Source organism: Zosterops lateralis, assembly GCF_965231275.1.
Source record: "Zosterops lateralis genome assembly, chromosome: 3".
NCBI classification, from domain to species: domain Eukaryota; kingdom Metazoa; phylum Chordata; class Aves; order Passeriformes; family Zosteropidae; genus Zosterops; species Zosterops lateralis.
This window is the reverse complement of record NC_139764.1, coordinates 6,602,545-6,608,544: the sequence shown is the minus strand read 5'-3', so window position 1 is coordinate 6,608,544 and position 6,000 is coordinate 6,602,545.

The window sequence follows — 6,000 nt, the reverse complement described above, 5'->3', positions numbered from 1 at the left end:
GCTCTTTATTGCATCACACATTTTAAATCATGGAAAACTGGAGTAAAAGACAGTAAATTTAGCATAAAAAGGACTGCTTTCCAGTTGCCTGTCAGGAGCCCTTCAGCCTCATAACTGCTTTCGTGTGAAGCAATGAGTGTAATGCCTGTTGATAGTTGTTTGTTCCCTTGTTGTCTGGAAGTTGCTGGAAGCAATTTACAAGTTTAACATCTAGGAAGAGAAAAGGATGGAAAATTTTTACTTGTTTCTTCTTGGTAAAGAGTGGATTCCTGAAACAACAGATTGGGCTATGGATGATTTGAGCCTTGCTGTTGGCTTTGGGGGGGTCAAAGGCTCTGGCCCTTTGAGTCCCCACTGCTTGCCATGAACAGAAATTCAGGTGTCAGGCTCCAGTTGCCTTTGCTGTACCTGCGTGTTTCAATGTCATTTGTGCCACTCCCATTACAGGAAAGGTTATTGTTGAAAGAAACATTACCTGAAGGACAGGATGTTGGGGGTTAGATTTATTTCTTTTACACAGGATCATTTACTCTTTGATGCCACATGTTGGTACAGAGTGTTTTCCCTCCAGTGCTTGGTGCAGTCCCACTCACTGGCTCTGCTCTCCTGCTGGCTGTGCCACTGTGCCTTTACTGCCAAACGCAGCATTTTGCTCACCTTATGCAAATTTGAAGGTAATGTTCAAATGCTTTTTGATCAGTCCAGGTTTGTTTTGACACCTTGGCTTCCTGCATGCATGTCTCTTCATTGACTGGCCAGGGTGGTTGGGGGCCTGAGCAACCTGTTCTGGGGGTGGCACCCCTGCCCATGGCAGGGGGGTGGAACTGGATCATCCCTGAAGTCCCTTCCTGTCCAAAACTGTGATTCTGTGACTGAGAAATGGCATTTGGAGATGCAATGCAATGAAAGAGTTTCTGAGAGTTTTCTAAACCACAGTCTGCCTTCACAACCTGTTCAAGGGTGACAACTAATGCTGTGGGGAAGATGTGATCATCTCCTGGGTACAGCACAGCTCCCACAGCACTGAAAGCATCACAATTTGTTCTGTTTGATTTCTGGCAGACGGTCTAATTATATGAAAGAGCATTGCACTCCATTTGGTCAGAAGATGTATTCTGAGCTAAGTTTACCTAATGTTTTCCTGATTTGTGTGGTTTTTGCTCTTTTTTCTCCCTTCCTCGTGCTGGACAACAATGTGGTCTTAGTCCAGCAATCAAACATGAAAGAGAGCCCATATGTGTAAAGCACCCTCCTCATGCTGGAACTTATCCAGAAGAGACAAATTGTCTTCATACAGGGGGTCTGGATTTGTGTCTCTTCCCATGAAAAAAAGAAAAAATCTGGCATGAGAAGTGTCTTGGGATAGGGGCAATGCAGTGGCCATTGCCAGTGGTGCTGGGCTGAGCTGCCAGACCTGAGTGCTCAGGGATGCAGTGACACATTTGCAAAGCCAACACAGGGCAAGTTCGTGGTAGGAGAGGGGCTGTCACTTGTCCCCCGTGCCCCAGGATTAGCAACAAACATATTGGATTAGTGTCTCCTGGAGAAGTCTTTTAAGCCTTTTTATTGAAGTCCACACCTGGTTTGACCTGAAAAACTCAGCCAGTGGGCAGGAAAGCTGAGAGTGCTGGTTCAAAAGGGGCCTGGCAGCACTTGGAATTTTTGCGGGTGCAATGACATGGTGGTGACTGAGCTGTGGGGGGGTCATATTGCTGCTGTTTCTCTTCTAGGTTTTGCTGCCAATGAACCTTTCAAGGTTGGGTGAAATGGAGCTCTGAGCAACCTGGTGCAGTGGAAGTTGTCCCTGCCCATGGCAAGGTGGGTGGAACTAGGTAAGCTTTCAGTTCCCTTCCAACCCAAACATGATTCTCTCTAGAGGGCTCTGAATTTGAAAATGTTGGAGAGCAGCTCTACATCTGCTGAAAGCATTGGGAAGTTTTGCAGAAGTCAGTCTCTGGGAGAAACAGGTGGACATTCTTGGGAAGAAAAAAAATCTCTGTTTCTATCAAATTTGCTCTGTTCAGAAAGAATTCTGCAGCTCGTGGTAGAATTGCCAGCCTGGAGGAGTCAGATGGAGCAGATATACCTGTGGGACTCCCTGGCCTTGCAGACCTCCTCTTCTAAAGCTGGAATTATCTGGCCTCACCTCCTTCGAAAGGCAGACCAAACACACCCTCGACAGTGACTTAGCTATCAAAGCTGGGCTCTCCTTCCAGGCCTTCCTTTGACCTCAGCTCCCTGTATGGCTGCCTGGCTGCTGCTTCCATCCCAGGACTGAGAAGGTTCAGATTGGCAGTGCTGGATCTAAAAGCACACAGCTCTCGGGGCTTCCCACCTTGCTCCTCCCCGGCAGTGCAGAGCAGCCAGGCCCGGAGCAGGGCCCTGCTTTCCCTCTGGCAAAGTGTGGGGCGATTGTGGGGCTGCACAAACAGCCTGGCCTTTCCCCCCGGGCCGCCCAACCCAGCAATGAGGGATGCGGTTGTGTCTGAGGTTGAGTCAGCTTCCTCCCCACCACCGCCTCCATCCAGCCTCTGCCGCTCCGGTGGCTTCGTGCCTCCTGTCTGTGTGTGCTGGGAAGGCCAGGCCATGTCCCCCTTTCCCTGTGGGAAAAGGGAGCACGGGCAGAGCTGTCAGCGGTGCTGGAAGGGGGCAAACCCGCTGATAAGGGGCTGAGAGGAAGCGGGGCTGACCTTGTGAGCAAAAGCCGCACTAAATTACAGGAGTGCCGAGGACTGTGCCACTGTGGGCGAGGGCAGGACACGGTTGTTTGTCAAGGTTAACCACCGGCACGGAGCTGCGCGGGCGGCTGGAGCTGAGGGGCAGCGCCGCTGGGCCGCGGCCTCCCCGGGCAGCCACGGGCGCTGTTATAGCCGGGAAATGGGCTCAGGAATGTTTCCTCCCCTTACACCTGCCAGCTGAGCCTTTTCATTTGGCTCTTCTGGGGTTGTGTGCCTAGTGGTGATGTAACAGGCGGTGGATGTATTTGGGGAATGGCTCTGTCAGTGGACAGCCAGGCGAGGGAGGTCCTTAGCCTGCTTTGGATGTGGACACTGTTTTCTTTGCTCAGCTCCTTTTCAAGATTTGCTTTGTTCCTTCTGACGTGCCCCTGTCCGAGACCACCCTCCTTCAGGATATAATTATCCACACGCTGATTGAAATTGAGATGACCCTTAATGAGGCCACATTGTAATTCAGTGCACTGTTCTTTGCTCTCCCCACTGGGCAGAGGTTCTTCCCATTCCTGTTACATCCTCTTAACCCAAAGAGACTCCTCCTGTTTCCACACTTTTCTTGGTGTTTCCCAGGCAGGCTGTAAGATGAGGGATATGTAGGAGAACTGATGCACTGAAATTCAGGGTGTTCAGATGTGGTTACTGCCGCAGGGCAGTAGTGGCACTTGCTGTTTCTCCAAGTTGTCACTTGCTGGTTGTACTGGAAGAGCTGGGACATTTGCACATGAGATGGAGCTGTGCTTCTGCCTCCTGGTGGGAGCTGGCTCCTGGATGGAGATGCCATGCCAAGCTGGATCCCCTGTTCTTTATGGGGTAACAGGAACTGCAGCAGTGCTGGAACGCTGCTTAAGATTTGCCATCATGATTTTTTGGCAGGCAGGAGGTGTATGAAGCCGGGCTGCACCATGGTTAGAAGGTGCTCCCCATGGACTGCTTGATGGTAAACACCGCCAGAGACAGTGGGACACAAGAATCCCTGTGTTTGCATGGTCCAGTTCATTTGCACTTCTCCCATTTCCTTACCCGGCTCAGGGAGTCCTACTCAGGCAGATGGGACTTTTCCAAGGCCAGCTGTGTCCTAGTTCTGTGTTTCATGGCTGAGCAACGTCCCTTCAAGAGATGCCCCTGGGAAGTGTGGAAAGGGGAATGGCTGCAGCTTGGATTTGGGGACAAAGGAATGGGCTAAGTAAATGGGTTAATCACAGCTGTGCAGAGGCAGGAGCCAGCCTGGAATATGGTGCCTGGAGTGGAAACTAGCTCCCAAGCCTTCTCTGCTCCCCAAACTTTCTGACTCACATCCTGTATCCACCACTATGGTGTGCACATGCTGTCCCTTGCTTCAGGCATGTTTCAGAGTCTTACCAGAGTCCTCCTGAAATCCATAAGTGAAGCACTGTTCCACTTCAAGCAGAGCATTGGTCAGACCCATAATAAACAGCAAGCTCTGACATTTAACACATGTAATAGTGTTTGCCCAGTTTTAAAAAGGAAATATTATCTAAGCACTCCTCTGAAGACTAGAGCCACCCACACTTAGCTGTGTTAGGCTTGGCCAGTTTGACCTGTGCAATATTGCTATCACTTCCACCATATAACATTCTGAATCCCTTATAAATTGTGCAATGTACTGAATGAAAAGTTTCTCTGTATGTTTAAAAATCCGCCCCCCCCCCCGCCCCGCTCCCAGATCCTTCTTGTGATAGAGAATAAATAAGGAAAAACTTTATAACTCCCTGACCTGATAGAAAATTAGCACAGTCATAAAAGGCGTCTGTGGCTTTAGCAGTGCGGCTGAAAAGGAAAAAATGAATAAACCTGCCACTCATAAAGTAAGAGGCAGAGCTGAAGAATGACTGCTGCCATTTTAGCTTCCTGGCCCTTCTCCCCCCTGTGCAAGTGCAAAAATAGCCTCATGCCCTGTGCAGGAGGCAGGGAAGTGCTCTGCCGTGGGACCCTTCCTTCAGGCAATGCTGTACAGCACATGACTAGAGGATATCCTAAATTAATTTACATAGACATATAAATATATGCATGTGTGTGTTTTCTGTATGAAATATGAAACCAGCCATTTCTTAGCCAACCCCTTAATTTGTCTGAAACAGCACAGGCATAATGGAAACTGCCCACACATTTTTCCATTAAAAGTTACAAAGGGAAAGAAGCGGGGAATTGGTGATAGAAAAACACATGCTCTCTTCAGCTGGCACAGAAATGCCATGGAGCCAGGAGGCAACACACACTCACTCCAGTTTGCTGGGAAAAGTGTCATCTTTACTCTGCTGGTCTTCCTGCTGATGCTCTCCCTCCTCAATGTGCTGGGTTCTGTGTGCAGGTGGGTGCAGTGAACGTAAAGAAATCCAAGTTTGTCCCTATCTGTTTTGCAGGTTTCCTCCTCTGGGTAGAGAAAGAGCCTGGCCATGCCACTGCCCCTTGTGTGGTGCTGCATGGTCCTGTGGGTAACAGTGGAGCTGCAGAGTAGCTGTGCCTGGGTGGAGGATGAACAGGCTCCCTGCCCTCGCTAGGAAGGGCACATGCCAGGTTTCTGTGTAGTCTGTCCAACCTGAACATTACTTTCTCCAGGGATGGAAGAGTGTGTGAGTCTTCTGCTGAACGTAAGCCAAAGCCAATCTGCTGTGAGCCATGTTGGCTGCTGGGCTGTTCCAGGGCTGCCCTGATGGAGAATGAAGGAAGGGGAGAAAGGGAAGGCCTGGGAGAACACTGGTGGCCCCTCAGAACAGGCAGCTCCCGGGGCCATCACTCAGCTCTCCCTCACTGCCTTTCCATCGCCAACCAGGGAGACACCATAAGTTATACCCCATGTCATTAAGGCCCCACCATTCAGGCAAGGCAGATTCTTCAACAGGAAAAGGTAAATTTCCCCCTTTCCTGCCTTCACCTGGCCTGGCCCCACTCAGATCTAAGTGTCAGGTGCATCACCAACCCATTGCAGCCAGCCCTAAGACCTCACCGTGATGGCTGTATCTGGAACAGCCCCGCAAGCTCACCAGCAGTTTTCCAAAGAATGCCTTGTGTTGACAGTGCTAACCAGCCTGCACAGTGGGAGGGGGGAGAAGCAGCTGGTAACTAATGCAGGGCTGTGGGGATTCATGGATGTGTGTATGGTTCTGGTTTTCCCTATATTGTCCTATAACCCATATGCATCACTGTGGGTTATGTTAGTGGAATTTTGCTGCTCAGCAGCTGTCCGGGCAATGTGAAGCCAGGCCCGCTCATCTTTTTAACCATCAAAGGTACGATTCAACCCATT